Below are 23,277 nucleotides of genomic sequence, written 5' to 3'. Positions count from 1 at the left end.
AAATGGTTTTTGTCATTGTACAGCTCAGCAAGGTTGACACTGTGTCAAAACTATGCTTAAAGACTTTGCTGTACAATGACAAAATACTTTGTCCCTATCTAGGTCGTTGTGGATAGCACTGTGCTGATCCTATGCTTAAAAACTTTGTTAGATAAACAGACATTTGAGGTGAGCAAATCTAGAGTGTTGTTGGTGTTGCCGGGTGCTCCATACTGGAACTGCTCCTCACCTAAACTTGGGAACTACCCAGAGTTATTTCTTCTTTTTTGCATCTATATATCAGTATCTATATCTATATCTCTCTATATATATATTGTAAACAATGCGGTCAGTTTCATGACGTGCTCCATAGCTGGTGCGATACACAAGGGTAGACCGATCCCTCTATTTGAATTATCCAATGAAAAGCAACTGCACCACACTCCGTGAAGGCTTATACTTCAATATTGTTTATTTAGTGCAACAAACCAACTAATTTCGATCAAGGCGGTCTTTGTCAAAGTTTGTGAGTCCTTTCTCTCTATTGCCTTTTATACTCACAAATCGCAATCACCACTAAGAGGTATTCTGGGACTTGTAGTACATTCTATTGTTCTATATCCATATTTCTTGTAAAAAATAAAATATAATTAAATTATTCCTTCCCAAACTAAATATTAACAAAACAATTAACAGTGAAAACATAATAAAATGTTTGTGAATAAAAAATGTGTAAATTTTCAAAACTACAATAATTCTCAAGAATGGACAGCTTGCTATTCATTATTGCCATTATCAATTTAAGATCAATTTTACTCATCCTCAATTGTTTAAATATTAATAATAATTCCTCAATGTAGGTATAGCACCTTAGATCATGAATTGATATTAGTGTAACAATTTACATTTAGGCTGTGTTTCCATTTAATTTTAGAATCTCTATAAATGTACAAAAAGCTCCTCATCATTATTCAATCCCCAAGGTGTTTTAGTTTTTAACTGAATAATGTATCTTGACTCTAGTTGTCTCAATTTCCTTGTCCTATCTCCACCTCTTTCATGTTCTGGAATGTGATCTATTCCATAATATCTCAATGTTTTCCAACTATTCATTTCATGTGTTTTTAAATGTTTTGCAACTTCATATGTGAAATCATTATATACAATCGCCCTAACTTGTTCCAAAATTCTTTTCTTATGCATACAAATAGTACTCCCAATATACTTTAAACCACAGTGGCATTCAATTACATATACCGTATATTTTGTATTACAGGTGCTTTATTTGAATTTCAGTATTGTCATACATTGAGATCATTTTTGTTGATTTACCAACTTTACAAGCTTTGAAATTATTACATCTTGTAAATCCTTTTTGTTGCTCAACTAACCAATTTTGTTCATATTTCTGGGAGCAATGACTGCTCACCACAAAGCCCTTAATAGATGGTGCCTAACAATATGTTATTAGCAGTGTAGAACCCACTTTCCAATTTTTGCGTAAGATGTTTTTTATTCTGCCACACTCTTTACTATAATCCTTTATCATTCTCAGATGATTCTTATCTTGTGTCTCCTCTTTTTTGACATTCTTTGAAAATAAGACATCATTACGAGTTACAGTTTTCATCCTTTCCAAATTCTTACTTAAAATTACTTGTTCATAACCTCTCCTTTTAAATCTTTGAATCGTTTCCTTAAATTTAATTTGTACTTCCTCTTCATTTGAACAATTTCTCCGCATTCTTATAAGTTCACCATATGGTATATTTTTTATTAATGGCTTAAGATGAAAACTTTTTCCATGTAATATGCTGTTTCGTTGATGTCTCCTTCCGATATAATGTTATTTCTATATTGTTATTTTGAACATAAATTGTCAAATCCAGAAAATGTACAGAATTTTTACTCGTCTCACATGTAATTTGTAGTCCAACATCATTCGCATTTAAAGTTAAAATGTACGTCACAACTTCATTTTGTGACCCATGCCAAATAATAAATAGGTCATCAATAAACCTCACTCATAAACCAATCTTCTCTACATACAAATCATTGTTTTTACCCCATGCAATTTCTCTTTCCCACCAGCCCATTACTAGGTTGGCATAATTTGGAGAAAGAGAAATGCCCATTGCTGTACCACACATCTGTTGAAAAATCTCATGATTAAACATAAATATATTATTTTTCAGACACATTTCAATCATAGAAAGTATAATTTTAGAGTGTTCTAACTCTCCAATGCTCCTTTGTCTCAAACAATATTCACAGGCTTTCAACCCAATTTCATGTTTAATAGATGTGTATGAAGATACCACATCAATTGTTACCAAAAGATATTCATCACTCCATTTTATATTTGTTAGAATTCTCAATAGATCACTTGAATCTTTTATATCCAAACTCAAAGTTATTACAATCGATGCCAAATAGTGATCTACATAATCAGATATTCTTTCATAGAGTGAATCACATGCTGATACAATTGGTCTTCCAGGGGGATTTATCTGTGATTTGTGATTTTTTGGTAAAAAATAAATTGTGGGTATGGTTGGATTTTCTTTTTTCAAAAATTTATGTTCATCAATATTGAGTAACAATTGTTGATGTCAATCATCTAATTTCAAATGTAATTGATGAATCATCTGATTAATTGGATTTTGACTGTGTCTTATATATATATATATATATGTTACTCCTCAACTTTGCCCAAAGGTTCAGAGACTCACTCTCATTCAGAAATTGAGAACAACTCCAAAGCTTCATTTACTCCTGCTGCTTACATCACCTCTTCATTTCATGAAAGCAGTGTTGTTGGTTTGCCTTCTACTCACCTGTGAACAAGGACTCTGGAAGTCCGAAACGCATCAGGTATTGAAAGTAGCAACAATAAATGAAGAGGTGATGTAAGCAGCAGGAGTAAATGAAGCTGTGGAGTTGTTCTCAATTTTAACTAATAAATATGCCTGAACGAGAGTGCGCCTCCCTCCCTTTGGGCAAAGTTGTGGAGAAATTTGCAACAGTAGCCCTGCCGTGGAGACTGCACCACCATTAAGGATATAGGTCCGTGGGCTAAGAATGAGGTTAGCCACGACGGAACGTTCAGCTTGTTTTAAAGTATCAGAAAACATCCTGTATAATAATTTAAAGCCCACTGGACGGTGAGGACTGCTGCATATTTCCTGGATAATATTTTAAACTGCTGTAAATCGACCCATTGAAGGGTAAGAATTGCAAGAGGCACAACAATACCAAGCATGCATCAATATCGGAAGCCCACTTGGAAGCCCACCGGAGAGCAATATAGTTAGTAACGAAAGCAATGTTGTTGGTTTGCCTTTTACTCACCCGTAAACAAGAACTCTGGAAGTCCGAAAAGTGTGAGGTATTGAAAGCAGCAACAAGAAATGAAGAGGTGATATAAGCAGCAGGAGTAAATGAAGCTTTGGAGTTGTTCGCAATTGTAACTAATAAATATGCCTGATCGAGAGTGCGTCTCCGTCCATTTGGATAAAGTTTGAGCTAAGTATATATATATATATATATATATATATAGTAATAAAACGTAAGTATACGTTTTATGCAGACCTCTATGAATATTCATATATCTTTAAACCAAAATGAGTATATATATTTTTACAAAGAAATGCACATATCTTAATAAATACATATAATCAAAATATATGTTTATATATGCAGGCATATCCTGTACATTTGTGTCTTGAGTATGGTAGTCATGTAAGAAAGAGCCAACACTTCAGTAGTCTTATGAAGAAAAAATAGCTATCTCTGGACCTTATATTTGGGGTAATAAATGTCATAGTTTGGCTGCTTGATCACAGAAAGATATACCACCCATGTTTTTCTTTCTTGTATGCTGGGATTTTGAGGCAAGGTGCCAATCTAGAGTGGAGTTTCCTTTGTTGTAAATATCTGGTGATTTTTTCCTGATGAAATATGGTCCTATTCCATGTATTGTTTTGTTGGTGATACAAAGCAGCTTGAAGGTAGATCTTCTGGCAACCAGTAAGCAATGTAGAGACCTTAAGGCAGGTGAGATGTGGGCATGAGGATTACATGTATGAGTAGTCAGGCAGCAGAGTTCTAAATGTGCTGCAGTCTTTTGATAAAGATAATCCATTGTTGAGGCTATTGGTCTAATCAACTTTATGCAGTACAAGAGAGATAGGAGCGTAAACCTTTTGAGGAAATCCTAAGTGGGGGAACATACCTTGGGCATTTATTGATATGTTGGAGTCTATGGTAAATCCAAGGTTTCTTACTTCCTTGTATACTTTACTAAGTTGCCCAGGTTGTCAGGCCAAACACAGAGTGGGTCATAATTTTCCGATTCGCCACATGTGAGTATTTCAGTTTTGGACAGATTCAATTTGAGATGACTCTGTGTCAACTATTGATTAATGGCTCTGAAGATTTTTTAGCATGGGGCTTTCTGGTTTTGAGAAGTACTTGTGTGTCATCTGCATAGTTGGAACACGGGAGCTGAAGTTCATCGATCATTGATGGTAACAACTTCATGTACATTTTGAAAAGCATGGATGAGACAATAGAGCCTTAAGGGACCCCTGTTTTTGTGAAGTATGGTTGAGATGAGAAAATAGAAGTGTGTATGACATTTGTTTTATTTTGAAGGTAGGATGTGATCCAGTCAAGAACAGTCCCCTCTATACAGGCTTTGTAGAGTCTTTGGATTAGAGTGTCATGATCAACTATATCGAAGGCAGCTGAAAGGTCCAAGAGATGTAGTGCAGCAATGCCATTCCGGTCTACTGTGTTATTAAGGTCATCCCAGATGGCGATGAGGGCAGATTCTGTACATTTTACTAGACGGAATACCGTTTGGAAGTTGGAAAGTGTGAAATTATCGCCACTGAATTGTGACGTCTGGGTGAATGCTGCTCTTTCTATCAGTTTGCCCAGGAAAGGTCCATTTGTGATCAGTTATAGTTCTTTTGATCATGTGGATCAAGGTTTGTTTTCTTTAATAATGAGCGTGTGTATGCCTTTTTAAAAAACGTTCTAGAAAGATTCATATAGTTTAAGATTTATTGGTGATTGTTCTGACTGGTGTGGCAGCAGAGCTAAATACAATAATTTTCTTGAAGATGTGTAGTGACAAGGGACACGAGGGGCAGTCAGCTGGCCGGTTTCCCCAAAACAGTGTATGTCAGTATAAGAAACCTGGGCTCTTTGCAGATGCCCCCACTTTTTGCCCCCATGTGAACCCCTATATGCTGTTTTTTAACTTTGAGAATGCATTGAGACCTGCTAACCAGTCTCCATGGTATGTGTTCTCTCCCTAAATTGCCATGTCAACATGGTGAATTAATGATTGGCAAAACTTTATAATTTTGTAAGCCCCTAGTAAATGGTACACAGAGTACCCAGGGTAAAAGCGGTAATGGGGTTCCCAGGGCTGCAGCATGAGGGTGTGCCACCGTGGAGGACCCAGGCAAGTTACTGATGGCAGGACTACAATTGCTGACTGCCAGAGCAGACTACTCGAGTTCAACTGTGCCCTCACGTTGAGTGACACAGTCCCATGCTCTGTCTTACATATACGTCAGACACCCCTAAGGAAGGCCTTTATGGTCCAGGAGGCAGGGTTCATTATATTTGAGGTGCAAACATGTAAGCATGAGCTTTTATGCCTCTATAACATATTTCCATCAAGGTACACTAGACGTGCAGGCCAGCCCAGAGGAACATGGGACTTGACCCTAGTTAACCGGGGCTGCTAGCTCCATTATGGTGCAGCCTAAATATGTCCAGTTTGGTGTCAAACAACTTGCATGCTCTTCCCTAACACAAATCCCATGTTGAGAGACAGCTGGCATGCACCCAGGTGGCACACTAGAGGTTGCCCACCTGTTTGACACCTTCCTTTCTGCTCTGGCTGAGCAGCCCGTGATTTTTCCCACGCTTGTTGCCACCAAGACAGAGGTCTGACCTCCTGCCAAGCATCCTGGCAATCCCAGAGGTCAGGACAAAGGGCTTAAGTGGGCAGTAGGTCACACCTCCTGCCCCCCAGCTGGGCTAGTGAATAGAGCCATCAGGGTGGTGAACTTTAAAGGCTGCACCACTCCTGATAGCCATCCTCACTGTCCTCAAGTGAGGAAACAACACCCCCGCCACCCCCAGGCACATTTTCCCATGGTCAGGTGGGAATTTAGGTATGAAGGACTGTGCACATCCCTATCAGGCTGACCACACCTCTAGGGTGAGCAGCCCAGTCTATGCACTAAAGTTTTGTTCTGCCACCATAGGAGGGGCAGAATAGAGGGTTCTGGGTAGCTAAAGGTTACCTGTCCCAACGGATGTGGTCACTTCAGATCAACTGTAGGAGCTAGTTTCCCATCGTCCACTACTCTCCACACCCCTAAATCCAGGATTTAAAGGACACCCCTAGCACCAGAACCCTAGAGTTGATGGACTAACTTCAAAGAAGGACACACCAAAGCTCTGCATCATTAAGAAACGGACACTACCCACTGCTCCAGAGCAAAAGAGGGAAACTCTGCCACAGAATCAACAGACTAGGAACTATGTGATCGACCTTTGCCCTTGGTTGAAACTCATCACTCCTGATCAGAGGGAGACATTTGAAGTCAAAAGCACCCTCAGTGTCCCTTGGACTGGGGCATCAGTCTCTTGCAAACTGCAGGTAAAAAGATGCTCTAGAACCAAAGAATCTCAGGCCTTCAGGTCCACCAAATGATCGAATGGATCCAGTTGTGAAGTGTATTGTAGGAGTTGTAGTCTGGCCTTTCACAAATTACAGGCCACTACCACCTTCCCTGAGACCTCCAGACATCTCCAAAGCATCTTGCTGTGCTTACTGTTACCAAGGCTTGTTGGTCATCAGCCAGGCGACTGACCCTTAACTTGATCCTGCAAGAGTAGACTACTGACCCCACAGCTCAGTTTTTGCATCCCCTTTGCTGGATCACCATGTGTATGGTAAAATCAGCACCAGTGCAAGCTCCGTTCAGCACCACGGGCAGCCAGGACAACTCTGCATCTATACCCCATTGACCTGCTAGGAGTGAACTGATTGTTGTGGCCTTGTCCCAGAGGCCACAAAACCTTACCCCTGCAGAGATTCACCACAGCTCCACCCCTAAGACGTCAAATTCCACCAGGGGCATACCCGCTATTGACTTCAATGCAAGTCTTTTTCAGCACTACATACAGCCAGGACAACTCTGCACCTGGACTCCAGAGGCCAGGTCAAACTGCTCTGGATGTTGCGGCCTGGTCCCAGGGACTGCACTAGCTTAACCCCTTAGGGGTTCCACATAACTCACTTTCTAAGTGCATTTTTGCAATATATGACATTTTCTCATTTACTTCAATGCAGTGATTAAATACTATTTCTGCATTGATTTTCTATTACTTCTAAAATCAATATCTCTGGGTCTCCCTAGCATATATTTTTTTATTTTGGGGTCTGACATTATATAAAAATAAGCTCTATTTTTATAAATTGGTGTCAAATTTCTTTTAAATTGTGTCAATTACTTATCGTTCATGTTTGTCCTGTGAAATGCTTAACACATGTTCCTCTAAGTAAAGCCTGCCTGCCCTTGCCACACTACCAGGATTGAGCTGAGGGTTTACTAGTGTGAATCTAAGGACCATCTCTGAGGTTCCATGATAATATTACATGGTGAGGACTAACCCTCCCACAGCACATAATACTACACTTTCCTACAGTCAGGTAAGGTGTGTAGGAAGACCCAGGTCCATGGGCAGGACTTTATCTGCCCTATGGCTATGTTATTCCTAGAATAGGAGTAGGTACTTGTCCAGAAAGAGGTCAGTGTCAGTCCTCAAATAAACTGCATCATTAGCAAGGAATTGTCACTGGCGAGAAAAGAGCCTGCAGGGGCAGTTTCCGAGAGCACCCAAAAACACAGCAGATTTCTAGGGGGTTCTATCTGTAATCAGATGGTACAGTGACCCAGACAAAGAGTAAGGGATAGGTGGAGGATATCATCAACAGTGGGAGGAGAGTTGCACTAGTACCATGGCTAGTAGTTGCTCCCCCTGCCAAATGAGGTTGTACGGTTAAATGGGCACACCTGCTTCCCAGAACCCAGATCCCAGATCTGCTGGACCAACTGCAAGGGTTTGATTCTCCGACCCCTGGATTACACAAGAGAAGAATGGCATCACGACTGCACCTACTGCTCCACCTGACACAAAGATAACACCTACAGCTCCGCCTGACACAAAGATAAACTGTGAATTATGTCAGATACAAGAAGGCTTCCATCAAGCAGGAGTGTCTTCTATTCCCAATGGACCCTAGCGAGTCTCCCAAGGACTGGTTGTCCTAGGTCACTGTCTATATCACAGGTTAAAAGGACTGACCCGCACCTAGCCATCAGCCTGCCGAGAAATCATTCTTTAACAAAAAAAATGCATCTACAGAGGTCAACCTCCTCTGTGCTCATGACCCAAGCTGCTACAGCACCAGAGAACTATTAGGAACTAGTCACCAGCTGGACATCATTGAGGACCAAGGTGGAAATTGAATCTCATCACCCATAACTTCCACATGTCAAGAACCAGGCACCAGAAGATGTCCTTGGCATCCTAAGCAACATGTCACCCAGTGCAGCATCAGGAGGACCACTTTCATGCTGCAGGACCAAAAAAGATGCAGGACTTAGTTTTGAATCAACATTTCACTCCAGGCAGCTGATTGAAGCCACTTGGTTGGGGGGGCTTGCCCTTTGTTTTGGCCCAAAAGTGCATGTGGTGGCCCCACTGAGCAGGACACCAGTTTCCTCCAGGGACAGTGCGTCTTTGTGTGACCAGATAACCTGCATCTTTATTTGCATCCAAAAGTATCTTTAAATATATTACATTCTGCAACTCTGGAACAAACAGATCATTTCTAAGGTTTAAGTGTTAAAAATTCATAAAAATACATTCTATTTTTAGAATTTGGTGTCAGCATTTATTGTGTTTCCTCCTTCACTTTCTCAAGTTGTTTTGGTGTTGATAAATGCTTTACACATGTTCCTCCAGTTAAGCCTGGCTATTTCAGTGTCACAGCTACCCAGGACTGAGGTGGGTTACTGATGCAAACCTAAATAGGCTTGTCAAGGGTGAAGAGATACTGTAATAGAATGTACCCCTCCATAAATCTTTTTTAAAAAAGTACTACAGACCTCTCTTTCAGAGAGTGTCTAATGCCCTTGCTACCCAGGCTTTGTAGGACTGACAATGAAGACAACCTAATACATCATGAAGGGGCTGTCCTTTTTTTTCCCTATAATCTTCAGGCAGAGATACATAATGGCTTCTCCCACTAAAAAGGGCCAGCCAGTTGCCTGTAATCAGGGTTTATTGCTTCCAAATTTGAGAGAGATGTATGGAAGGGATATGTGCACATATTTACATGTTAGGGTAGAGGGTGAGCAATGCATGCATGTCTGATAGAGTGATAGGTGGAGTTCATTTATGTTATACGTGTGTGGAAGACCATAAAGTGGTAGGGGATTTTGTGTGTGGCTTTCCAAGTCTCGACTCACCTGGGAGATCACACATTTGCATTCCTTTACCTCTTGTACCCCACCTTCAAATAATAAAATTCTGTTGTGGGTGGGAGTGCTTCCATAGTTTTTCGTTGTCACAGTGCCTAATCTAAAGCATCACCAGCTCCTCCCTCTCATCCTACCTTCATTTGCATCAGCTGGAGATAGTTTTGTTGTCTTGGATGCACTTGGGCTAGTTCAAGACCACAAAACTAGACCATTTGCTGGTGAGCTGATTAATCATCCCTGAACATAAATATTGGTCCAGCTGACCAGTAAGTTGTCAGAAAATTCCTACAGATTTCAGGGTGCAGCTAAACGTCATTGTACAAGAGAGGCTCGTTTTTTCATCACTCTGATTATGATTGCATTCCTATCCAAGAACGAGATAAGACTGGGGTCATGACATTCAAATTGGAGATATTATGTATCTTGTGTGAGAAGACTGCTGAGTGCAAGAAGATTGTCGACTGTGCTGGGTGCACCTCCCTTGTTCAATATCTTTCTATCTGGATCCTCAATATGGACCTTTGGCTGATTGTGGCAAAGGGAATTACGATGGTGGAACAACAATCATTTGTTTAGCACAGATTCTTAGGTGCCCCTCCTTCCCCATCCCCCTGAGGTACCTGATGCCCCTGCAGTGTTCTCTCCATACCGAGGCAGGAGTCAAGTGTGGGCTTGGACTATGAGTTTTGGCCCAGTGGGCCATGGACATTTTGAGTGGACATTGTCCCACCTTTTGTAAATATTGTATATTTTGTAACTACTGTTTTTGAATTATTAACGTATTTCAAACTATTTCTAATATAACACTACATTACTTTTGTCCTTGCGTTACTCCTGAGGGTTACGGGGTATGTATGTAATGTTGTTGCATATGTTTGTGTGTATGGTGGTGGGGGTGGGGGTGCTGCATGTTGCGTGTGTGTTTCACTCTCTTTTTCCTCCACCCCTCCCCTATGTGCTAGGTGCAGTACTAACCATGGTCGTTGTCGCCGCCGTTGGTACTCCTGGTATATGAGCAGATACACCAGCATGAGGAGGACCTGCGGCTGGGGCTCCATGGCATCCTGGTTCTTCCTTGAGTGTTGAGAGGTGAGTGGTTTCCCTTCAAAGTACTGTTTCAGCTGTGCTTTTATTGGCGTTGGTATCGCCCCGGAAAAGCTGGCGGATGGGCGGGTTGTAATGGGGTGGGCGGTACATTGTCTTCCGTCTGGCTGTTGACGGTCACCTCCGCGGTGTTTGTTGCTACTGCCATGGCGGTCGGAGTGTTAAAGTGGCTGTATCTGTTGGTGGTTTCCGCTGTCGTCATGATTCAATTTTTGTTACTGCCGGCCTGTTGGCGGTATTACAGCCGCTTTTAAACCGACCGCCAGGGTTGTAATGAGGGCCACAATCAGAAACATATCCGGGCCTGGAATGTTGTTGAGAGGGCATTCTGCTTCCTGAAGTCCCATTTCAGATGCCTTGAGATATCAGGGGGGCTCCTATATTACCCACACCTTGTCTTTGTGTGTAGACTAATATCCCCTGGGATAAATAGATAGAGGACCACAGGGAGGAGGATAAGGACAATGATGTCCCACCTCAGGAGGGGGAAACACAAAACAATGCTGCTGGGGAACGCAGACGTGCACATGTTGTGCAAAACTTCCTTGCATGAACATTGACACTAATATTTCACATTGCACCAATTTGTTAATAAATAACTTAATCACACAGTTGTCTTGGAGTATCTGGCACATTCAAATGCAACAGCAACTCATCCACATCTCGGAAAGCAAGACTAGGCCACAACTACACACAAAGCACTGATAAAGGAATGTGCATGTGTAATGTATGAATTGCCAGTTGAACATGCATTATACATAGCAACACACATATCACACAAGTCTTTCTAGTTGAAATTTGACAGCAGCCTTTTAGACCAGACAAGCTTAGGGTGGTCACCGCTAACTTTTTGCCTGCCTCCCTAAAGTGCTTATGCTCTCTCCCTTTTAAACATGGTAACATTGGATCATACGCAATTGGACTGTTTAATTTACTTGTAAGTCCATAGTAGAGTGCACCATGTGTGCCCAGGTCCTGTAGATTAAATGCTACTAGTGGGCCTGCACCACTGACTGTGCCACCCACTTAAGTAGCTCCTTCACCTTGTCTCAGGCCTGCCATTGCAAGGCATGTGTGTGCAGTTTCACTGTCACTTCGACTTGGGATTTAAAAGTACTTGCCATGCCTAAAAACTCCCCTTTTTCTACATATAAGTCACCCCTAATGTGTGCCCTAGGTAACCCCTAGAGCAGGGTGCTGTGTGGGTAAGAGGCAGGACATGTACCTGTCTAGTTTACATGTCCTGGTAGTGTAAAACTCCTAAATTTGTTTTTACACTACTGTGAGGCGTGTTCCCTTCATAGGCTAACATTGGGGCTGCCCTTATACATTGTTGAAATGGTAGCTGCTGATCTGAAAGGAGTATGAAGGTCATATTTAGTATGGCCAGAATGGTAGTACAAAATCCTGCTGACTGGTGAAGTTGGATTTAATATTACTATTTTAGAAATGCCACTTTTTAGAAAGTGAGCATTTCCCTGCACTAAAATCTTTCTGTGCCTTACAATCCACGTCTGGCTGGGTTTAGTTGACAGCTCCTTGTGCATTCACTCAGACACACCCCAAACACAGGGTACTCAGCCTCACTTGCATACATCTGCATTTTGAATGGGTCTTCCTGGGCTGGGAGGGTGGAGGGCCTGCTCTCACACAAAGGACTGCCACACCCCCTACTGGGACCCTGGCAGACAGGTTTGAACTGAAAGGGTACCTGGTGCACTTCTAAGCCACTCTTTGACGTCTCCCCCACTTCAAAGGCACATTTGGGTATAAAACAGGGCCTCTGCCCTACTACCTCAGACACTTCCTGGAGAAGAAACTTGAACCAGAACCTGCATCCTGACAAGAAGAACTGCCTGGCTACATAAAGGACTCACCTGACTGCTTTCTACAAAGGACTGCTGCCTTGCTGTTGCCCTGCTGTCTTGCTGCTCCCTTGCTTTGCTGCAGAAGTGCTCTCCAAGGGCTTGGATAGAGCTTGCCTCCTGTTCCCTGAAGTCTCAGGACCAAAAAGACTTCTCTCTTGCAACTGGACTCGAAACATTTGACGCACAGCTTGTTACGTGGTGAAAAATTCACCGCACGCCGGACCGGAAAGACGTCGCTCGACTTCGCGAGGAAAAGATCGACGCAGCGCCTGCGGTGCGACCGGAACTTCAACGCACGGCCCGCCTGGACAACGCTGGCTGACTTCCAGAGGGGAAATCGACTCAGCGCTTGCCGTGAGGAAGAAAATTCCACGCACAGCCTACCGGAACTACGAGCAGCCGGACAACAAGCCCAGTATTCCACGCACAGACCCCGGGGTATCTGAAAAACCCTCAACCCACAGAGGAGACCTGTCCACGCGCCAGAAATCGACACAACGTCTTCCCCGTGTGAAAAATAATGACGCAAGTCCGTGTGTGAAGGGGCGAAACTGACGCACACACCATTTTCCACACATCTCCCCCTCTGCGACCCTTTGCGGAGATTTTTCACTCCAAACCAGGTACTTTGTGCTTGAAAGAGACTTTGGCCCTCATTACAACATTGGCGGTAAAAGCCGCTTACCGTCGTGCAGAAGACCGCCAACACACCGCCGCGGCCGCGGAATTCCACCACAGCTATTATGACCCACATCTCGGAATCTGCCAAAATTCAGACACCCACACAAGTCCGCCACACCAAAGGTCAGTGATAAACTGGCAATAACAAAACCTCCACCATCACGCCAACAGAAATACGCCCACACTACCACTACACACGAATCCATGCGGCGGTCTTTCAACCGCGGTATTCCATTGGCGGTACACACCGCCGAGCTCAAAATACACACACATTTACAAAACACAGCCACATTGGACGATTCAAAATACACACACCTGAGACACATACACACAACACTCCCACACACCCATTACAATATAAACCACACACCCACATCACCCACAAACCCCCACAACAAAAAATACTGAAAGAATGCCAGAGAGAGACACCACCAGCAAGTACAACAGCATCCACAGACACATAACACCATCACCCACACAACTTCCACTCACCTCACACAACACACCACTACATATCACCACACTTATCACCACACACTCCACCCCACACATCACCTACACCACCCCATGGCACGGCAAAGACACCCCAGGTTCTCGGAGGAGGAGCTCAGGGTCATGGTGGAGGAAATCGTCTGGGTAGAGCCACAGCTATTCGGATCACAGGTGCAGCACACCTCAATTGCAAGGAAGATGGAGCTATGGCGAAGAATAGTGGACAGGATCAACGCAGTGGGACAACACCCAAGAAATCGGAAGGGCATCAGGAAAAGGTGGCACGACCTACGGGGGAAGGTGCGTTCCGTGGTCTCAAGACACCACCTGGCGGTTCAGCAGACTGGTGGCGGACCCCCACCTCCTCCCCCACAACTAACAACATGGGAGGAGCAGGTCTTGGCGATTCTGCATCCTGAGGGCCTTGCAGGAGTAGCTGGAGGAATGGACTCTGGTAAGTCAAAGCTTTACTATTACATCCCCCACCCTACCTGCATGCTATCACATACCCCCACCCTCGCCCTCACCCCCATCACACCAACTCCTCACAAATGTACCAATATCACAAACCACCCATCCCAACACCAAGCCCTGCATGCAACAACAAAGCATGGACACCCATCACTAAAGCATGCACACTGCACATAGCCATACAACCCCCTAAACCATCATCACACAAGCTCCCACACTGGAATGCCAGCACTGGGGTACACGGTCACCCACCCATTGCACACCATGGCACACAGAGATGCAATAATCATACCTTTCCACCCCTGCAGGACCCCTACCCAACGTCACCAGACAGGAGGGTCCAGACATGTCCACTCCACCCACAGAAGAGGCCCACAGTGATGACAGCAGCTCTGTCCAACTGGATCTAGATGACCAGCCCGGACCACCGGGGACCTCAGGACAGTCGGTTCCCCTCACACAGGCACAGGCCACCACAGACCTTCCCCCCTCTGGAAACACCAGCACAGCACCCACCCAGCGAGCCCATACCTCCGTCCCCAGGACACGTCAATCAGCTGTGTGTCCACCACTACAGGGAACCCAGGCTAACCCACCACCCCAACAACAACAGGGACCTGGGGGCAGTGGCAGTGGGCACACGGTCCAGGGGACGGAGGCCCAGGAACACAGGGGAACTGGGAGGGCTGCTGTGCGACAGGGGGCGGACAGGCCAAGGGAACCCACTCTCCACGTGGCCCTCTCCTCCATCATGGGAGCCTACCACCACTCCCAGGAGACGATAGCAACAGTACTGGCCAAGTTTCAGGAGACCCAGCGCATGCAGGAGGAACAGTATTTGGGCTTCAGGGAGGAACTCAGAACCATCAGCTCCACCCTGGGCACCATCGTAGGGGTGCTGAAGGAAGTACTCAACACCAGGAGGGACACTGTGGCACTACAAGGTGCCCCTGACACTAGCATGGACGATGAACTGCCCACCACCTCCGCCGGCGCTAGTGGACAGGACGCCCTGCCACAGGACCACCACACCAGCACCCCACCCCCTGCAGACGGAGAACCACCCCACAAACGGTCCCTGAGATCCAGGAACAAGACAGAGAACGATGCCAAGACCCCCGCCAAGAAATGAGACCACCCTGATTGTCATCCTACTGTCCCACTTTGTCACCCTGTCCATAATTAAACTGCCCCAGCTCCACTTCCTATGCCCATATGGGCAATGCACCTGTGAGACTAATAGACTGGACTCTGCCATGGACACTCCTCCTCCATCACCCCTCACCACTTAACTTCCCCATCCAATATTTTGCATTTAAATAAACACTCCTAAAGCACAAAATGATCTGTCTGTCTGTGATTTCGAAATAGTGTATTTGCAATTACAGTGACAAAATGTTTTTGAAATAGTAATGTCAACATACCTATGTCACACAGCTGTAGTCCATGAGGAATTTAAGCAGATGACACACAGTGGGAAACCGTAAGGGAAACCGTAAGGGAAAGTGACAACTCAGTGACCATACACTGGGTGAAAACGACAGACAGGATAGAGGTAGTAGTGTAAAAGTACATGTAGTAGGCATAATTGTATTCTCACCTGTGTTTCACTGGAAATATTGCTGGATCACTGAGTCCCTGTTCTGCATGTCTTCTTCCTGTGCCTCATCCTCATCACTGTCCACAGGCTCCACAGCGGCCACAACACCGCCATCTGGACCATCCTCCTGCAGAAAAGGCACCTGTCGTTGCAAAGCCAAGTTGTGAAGCATACAGCAGGTCATGATGATCTGGCACACCTTCTTTGGTGAGTAGAATAGGGATCCACCTGTCATGTGGAGGCACCTGAACCTGGCCTTCAGGAGGCCGAAGGTCTGCTCGATCACCCTCCTAGTTCGCCCATGGGCCTCATTGTAGCGTTCCTCTGCCCTGGTCCTGGGATTCCTCACTGAGGTCAGTAGCCATGACAGGCTGGGGTACCCAGAGTCACCTGCAAATGGCGAGGGACAACTGTTAGACACACACTAACCTGTAGGGATAACCCCAGACAACCATTCCCACTGTCTTGCTTCCAGGGGCTCACCTAATAGCCACACACGGTGCCTCTGGAGTTGACCCATCACATAAGGGATGCTGCTATTCCGCAGGATGTAGGTGTCATGCACTGAGCCAGGGAACATGGCATTCACATGGGAGATGTACTGGTCTGCCAAACATACCATCTGTACATTCATCGAATGATAACTCTTCCGGTTTCTGTACACCTGTTCACTCCTGTGGGGGGGGGACCAAAGCCACACGGGTCCCATCAATGGCACCTATGTTGTTGGGGATATGTCCCAGGGCATAGAAATCACCTTTCACTGTAGGCAAATCCTCCACCTGAGGGAAAACGATGTAGCTCCGCATTTGTTTCAGAAGGGCAGACAACACTCTGGACAATACGTTGGAAAACATAGGCTGGGACATCCCTGATACCATGGCCACAGTTGTTTGAAATGACCCACTTGCAAGGAAATGGAGCACTGACAGCACCTGCACTTGAGGGGGGATTCCTGTGGGATGGCAGATTGCTGATATCAGGTCTGGCTCCAACTGGGTACACAGTTCCTGGATTGTGGCATGGTCAAACCTGTAGGCGATTATCAAATGTCGCTCCTCCATTGTCGACAGGTCCACCAATGGTCGGTACACGGGAGGATACCGCCATCTCCTCACATGTCCCAATGGATGGTGCCTATGAAGGACAACAGCGAGCACAGAGTCAAACAACTCAGAGGTACATACCCACAGTTTACACAGAACACCAATCATACACAAAAGGTAGCCTGTATGTGTGTTGAGACTAGGCCTAAGTATGTGTGATGCAGTTAAAAATGAGGCCATGTGGGCCCCTGAATTGGCGGCTGCCTGACCTCTAAAGTGGGACAATGGTATTTGAGCTAACTGCGCTGGCATTGTACACCGTCACGGTAGTCGGTCGGAGACCGCGGCGCAATGCTGCATTGGTTAACATTGGACCCTATGGGTCCCAGGATCCAATGGCGATGTACGCTGGCGGTGATGGTACGCACCGCCGTGGACGTGACCGCCGCGGATGTGACCGCCATTTTCTATCACTTCAATCACTCGATACCTGATCTCCGACAGGAGAGGACCTACACTGCAAGTGCTGCTGTGACCTCAGTCTGGAAGAGACAATGGCTTGTGCGTCTGGGGAAAGGGCCCCTGCCTTCACATCGGAGGAGTTGGAAAAGCTCGTTGATGGGGTCCTCCCCCAGTACACGCTACTCTACGGTCCTCCAGACAAACAGGTAAGTACACAGGGAGCATGTTGTATGGGCTATGCCTGTGTGGGGAGGGCTGGACGTAAGAAGGAAGGGGGCAGAGTGCTGCGTGCATGTAAGACGATGAGTGCATGTGCCACATGGCAAGGGTAGGGATGGGGGCCACTCACTTTGACGGTGCAGTTGGTAATGACTTCTCTTCTTCCCCTCTACATTTCATGTAGGTCAGCACCCACCAGAAGAAAGATATTTGGCGTGCCATCGCCAAGGACGTCCGGACCCTGGGGGTCTACCACAGATGGAGCACCCACTGCCAGAAAAGATGGGAGGACATTCGCCGCTGGAGCAAGAAGACCGCGGAGGCTCAGCTGGGGATGGCCTCCCAACGTGGGAGGGGTGCCCGTCGAACCATGACCCCCCTGATGTTCAGGATCCTGGCGGTGGCCTACCCGTAGTTGGACGGGCGCTTGAGGGCATCACAGCAGACACAAGGGGGTGAGTACACTCTCATTCAGCTGACTTTGCGCGCAGTGGAGTTGTCTGGGTGGGGGAGGAGGGCTGTGGGTTTCCCTAGGCCAGGGTGAGTTCCGTAGTCTAGGCCCCTCCGTAAGGTATGGCCCTGTGGCCCCCCCACCCCACCTCTGTAGAGTGCCAAGTACAGCTATTCATGCCTCTGTGTCATCTATGTGTGCAGATGTCGTCCATAGCCTTGTAGGCCATTTCCCAGAATTGCACTGTGGAGCCCAAGAGTGCGGCGTAGTGCAGGGGGCCTCTGTGTCTGTGTTGTCCGCCAACGGTAGCGGTAATCCATGCACTCAACATGTCTTTTTTCTGTCTCCCACCCCTTTTTTTGGTCTTCCTGTTCTTGTGTGCATTAGCATCATCAGGCGGAGGAGCAGTGGCACCGGAGCACGAGGGAGCTGCATCCCACATGGCCCTGGAGGGCGAGACTACGGAGTCGGAATTCAGCAGTGGGACGGAGGGCGAGGGGAGCTCCACGGCGGGGACAGGAGCTGACACCAGCGACACGGACTCGTCCTCTGATGGGAGCTCCCTTGTGGTGGCGTCAACATCTGTGCCCCCGCATCTACAGGTACAGCCGCCACCCCCCCTACCAGCACCACCCTCCCAGCAGCCCCTCAGCCTTCGGCCTGTGCCCGCTCACCCACGAGGGTGGGCCTCACCTTCGCCCCAGGCACCACAGGCCCTGCCCCAGTCACCCCTGCTGCCGTCAGTGAGGAGGCCATTGACCTCCTCAGGTCCCTCACTGTTGGGCAGTCTACCATTTTGAATGCCATCCAGGGTGTAGAAAGGCTGTTGCAACAAACTAATGCATTCCTGGAGGGCATTCATTCTGGTCAGGCGGCCCTTCACCGAGCTTTTCAAACTCTGGCCTCAGCACTGATGGCAGCCATTGTCCCCGTCTGTAGCCTCCCCATCCAACTTCCTCCACCCAATCCCCTGTACCTCTGCCTATCCCAAGCACACCATCAGACCATCCTGCACACACCTCAACACACAAGGGAAGCTCAGGCAAACATAAGCACCACACATCCCACAGGCACTCACGCAAGCAACACACACATGCAGACACACCAACATCCACTGCCTCCACTGTGTCCCCCTCCTCGTCGTCTCCCTCCTCCCTCCACACCTGCATGCACTACCTTTACAGCCACTACGTCCCTCACCAGCACACCCACCAGCACACCCCGCTCATGTGCAGTCACCACCCCCACTACCATTCACACGTCCCCTGTGTCCTCTCCCAGTGTGTCTGTGACGCCCCCTCCCAAGATACACTAACACAGGCACACACACACCCAACAGCCATCCACCTCACGACAGCCTCCAGCGCATGCACCTGCACCCAAAGTCACCAAACATACACCTCCTACTACCACCACCTCTTCCTCCACTCCCAACCCCCCTCCAGCTACCCGTCCCAGTGTGTCCATAAGAAATTTCCTGTCCAGCCTTGACCTTTTTCCAACACCTCCCCCACCCCGTCCATCTCATAGGTCCCGAAGTAGCACCTCAGCCACAACATCTACGGGACCAGTGGTGCCTGTTGTCACAGGTATGTAGAGTGCACCGGCCACCAGGACAGCCAGTGTGGCACGGAGTCACAGCACAGCCAGTCCCCCCCCTGTGAAGCATCAGAAGTTGGGCAGTGCCCGGCGGGAGAGGGGGAAGACTCCAGCCACCAAAGCCGCTCCCAGGGATCCCGGTGGGAGTGTGGAGTCAGCTGTTACACCTCCCAAGGTGGGGAAGGGCCACAAGAAACCCGGCAAGTCTGGGAAGAGCTGCACGGCGGAGAAAACCACCATCATCCCCGCTGCCCAGGAGGCCACCGCCAGCCCCATCCCAGCTGCCCAGGAGGGCCCCGCCAGCCCCAGCCCAGCTGCCCAGGAGGGCCCTGCTAGCCCCATCCCAGCTGCCCAGGAGGGCCCCGCCAGCCCCATCCCAGCTGCCCAGGAGGGCCCCGCCAGCCCCAGCCCAGCTGCCCAGGAGGCCACGCCAACCCCATCCCAGCTGCCCAGGAGGGCCCCGCCAGCCCCAGCCCAGCCCAGCTGCCCAGGAGGCCACCGCCAGCACAAGCCCCGCTGGGCCATGAAGGACCTCCAGCACAAGCCCCGCTGGGCCAGGAAGGACCTGCAGCACAAGCCCCGCTGGGCCATGAAGGACCGCAAGCACAAGCCCCGCTGGGCCATGAAGGACCGCCAGCACAAGCTCCGCTGTGCCATGAAGGACCACCAGCACAAGCCACGCTGGGCCATGAAGGACCGCCAGCACAAGCCCCGCTGGGCCATGAAGGACAGCCAACTCAAGCACCGCTGAACAGGGCACCACCAACTCAAGCACGGCTGAACAGGGCACCGCCAAATCAAGCACCGCTGAACAGAGCACCGCCAAATCATGCACCGCTGGGCCGGGCACCGCCAACTCAAGCACCGCTGAACAGGGCACCGCCAAATCAAGCACTGCTGAACAGGGCACCGCTAAATCAAGCACCGCTGAACAGGGCACCGCCAAATCAAGCACCGCTAGCCCATGAGCGGCAGGGGCACTGACGCAACTGGGTCCGTTCCGGGGATGAGTGATGCACTCTCTGCACCAGTTTCCCTCCAGAACCAGTGGAGACTGTCATCCACTACCTCTGTCCTTCACAGGATGAAGCACTCTGAGCACCAGTCCCCCTCCAGAACCAGTGGAGACTGTCATCCACTACCTCTGTTCTTCAAAGGATGAAGCACTCTGGGCACCAGTCCCCCTCCAGAACCAGTGGAGACTGTTATCCACTTGAGAGACTGTGGCTTTGCACTCCCCAGGATATGGCAGTGGGCAAACCACCCACTGGAGAGACTTGAGAGACTGTGGCTTTGCACTCCCAAGGATAATGCAGTGGGCAAACCACCCACTGGAGAGACTTGAGAGACTGTGGCTTTGCACTCCCAGGATAATGCAGTGGGCAAACCTGTGTATATACATTTTTGAGTACTGGATTTTAATATATTACAATGGTTACACTCATTTCCTTTTGTCTTTGCATTCTTCCGGGGGCCTTGGGGGGTGTAACTGTAATGTATCAACATGTATTAGTGTGTGTGTTGTAGTGAGTGAGGGTGGGGGTGGGGGTGTTGCATGTGTGTCCCTGTTTTTTGCCTCCCCCCTCCCCTGTGTCGTAGGTGCAGTACTCACCGTGGTCTTCGCCACTGGCGTTCTTGCTCCTGGTAGAGGAGCAGGAAGACTATCGCAGGTAGAATTTGGAGTTCCGGTTCCATGGTGTCCTCGTTCCTCGAGCGGTGTGTAGAGGTGAGCGTTTTCCCTTCGGAATTCCTGTTTCCGCTGTGTTTTTATCCGTGGTGAATCCGCCCCGAAAAAAGGTGGCGGATTGGCCTGTCATAATAGTGTGGGCGGTACATTGTCTCCCGCCTCTCTGTTGGCGGTGACCGCCAAGCTGTTTGTTTGTACCGCCGTGGCGGTCGGAGTGTTAAAGTGGCTGTCTTTGTTGGCGGTTTCCGCCACGGTCGTAATTGCAATTTTTTTACCGCCAAGCTACCAGAGGGAGGGCACAGGATAATTTGGATTGTGTGTGACTTACCCTGACTAGAGTGAGGGTCCTTGCTTTGACAGGGGGTAACCTGACTGCCAACCAAAGACCCCATTTCTAACAAAGCCCTTGGTGATCTTCACAAGATGGAAGGCACACAAAGTCCAGTCTTTGCCCTCTTACTCTGGCAGAAGTAGCAACTGCAGGATAGCTCCACAAAGCACAGTCACAGGCATGGTAGCTCTTCTTCCTCAGTTCTTCAGCTCTTCTCCAGGCAGACGTTCCTCTTGGTCTCCAGAAGTGTTCTAAAGTATGTGGTTTTGGGTGCCCTTCTTATACCCCTTTTCTCCTTTGAAGTAGGCCTACTTCACAGCAAAGTCTCTCTTGATTGTGAAATCCTGCCTTGCCCAGGCCAGGCACCAGACACTCACCAGGAGGTTGGAGACTGCATTGTGTGAGAGCAGGCACAGCCCTTTCAGGTGTGAGTGACCCCTCCTGCCCTCCCTCTTAGCATAGATGGCTCATCAGGAAATGCAGACTACACCCCAGCTCCCTTTGTGTCACTGTCTAGTGTGAGATGCAACCAGCCCACCTGTCAAACTGGCCAAGACAGGGAATCCACAAACAGGCAGAGTCACAGAAATGGTATAAGCAAGAAAATGCTAACTTTCTAAAAGTGGCATTTTCAAACACACAATATTAAAATCTACTTTACTAAAAAGATGTATTATTAAATTGTGAGCTCAGAGACCCCAAACTCCGCATGTCCATCTGCTCCCAAAGGGAATCTACACTTTAATCAGATTTAAAGGTAGCCCCCATGTTACCCTTTGAGAGGGACAGGCCTTGCAACAGTGAAAAACTAATTTAGCAATATTTCACTGTCAGGACATATAAAACACATCACTATATGTCCTACCTTAACCATACACTGAACCCTGCCCTTGGGGCTACCTAGGGCCTACCTTAGGGGTATCTGACATGTAAGAAAAGGGAACGTTTAGACCTGGCAAGTGGGTTCACTTGCCATGTCGAATTTGTAGTCACAACTGCATACACAGACACTGCAGTGGCAGGTCTGAGACATGATTACAGAGCTACTTATGTGGGTGGCACAACCAGTGCTGCAGGCCCACTAGTAGCATTTGATTTACAGGCCCTGGGCACCTCTAGTGCACTGTACTATGGACTTACTAATAAATAAAATATGCCAATCATGGATAAGCCAATTCCATACACATTTTGTAAAGGAGCACTTGCACTTTAGCACTGGTTAGCAGTAGTAAAGTGCCCGGAGTAACAAAAACAGCAAAATCAGAGTCCAGCACACATCAACAACCTGGGAAACAGGCAAAAAGTTAAGGGAGACCACGGCAAGGATGAAAAGTCTAACACAGTGGAAATGTGCCATCTGTGTAGTCTGATCCCAATAATGCTTGTACCCTCGCATATGTACGCTCACAGCAAACATGTTGTACACATGGGAAGACATGAAGGTGGTTAATAGTAAAGCCCCTGTGTTGCTAGCAGTTGTAAATGAGACCCTAAGTATCTCCACACTTGCCAGCATCATACATTGTAACCTCCTTTGCGTGACAGCCTGATGTCTCTACTTTGGGACTCAGCACAAATTGTTTGACATCTGCACAGTCCTACATGTGGGTGTATGAACCACATTCCATGGCATCTCTGGGAGTAAACTAAACAATGGACTGTTGTGCCAACACATAGGGGCATATTAACAAGGAACTGGTGTATCA

Source organism: Pleurodeles waltl, chromosome 1_2 (genome assembly GCF_031143425.1).
Source record: "Pleurodeles waltl isolate 20211129_DDA chromosome 1_2, aPleWal1.hap1.20221129, whole genome shotgun sequence".
NCBI classification, from domain to species: Eukaryota; Metazoa; Chordata; class Amphibia; order Caudata; family Salamandridae; genus Pleurodeles; species Pleurodeles waltl.
Note: the sequence above shows the minus strand (reverse complement) of the source record.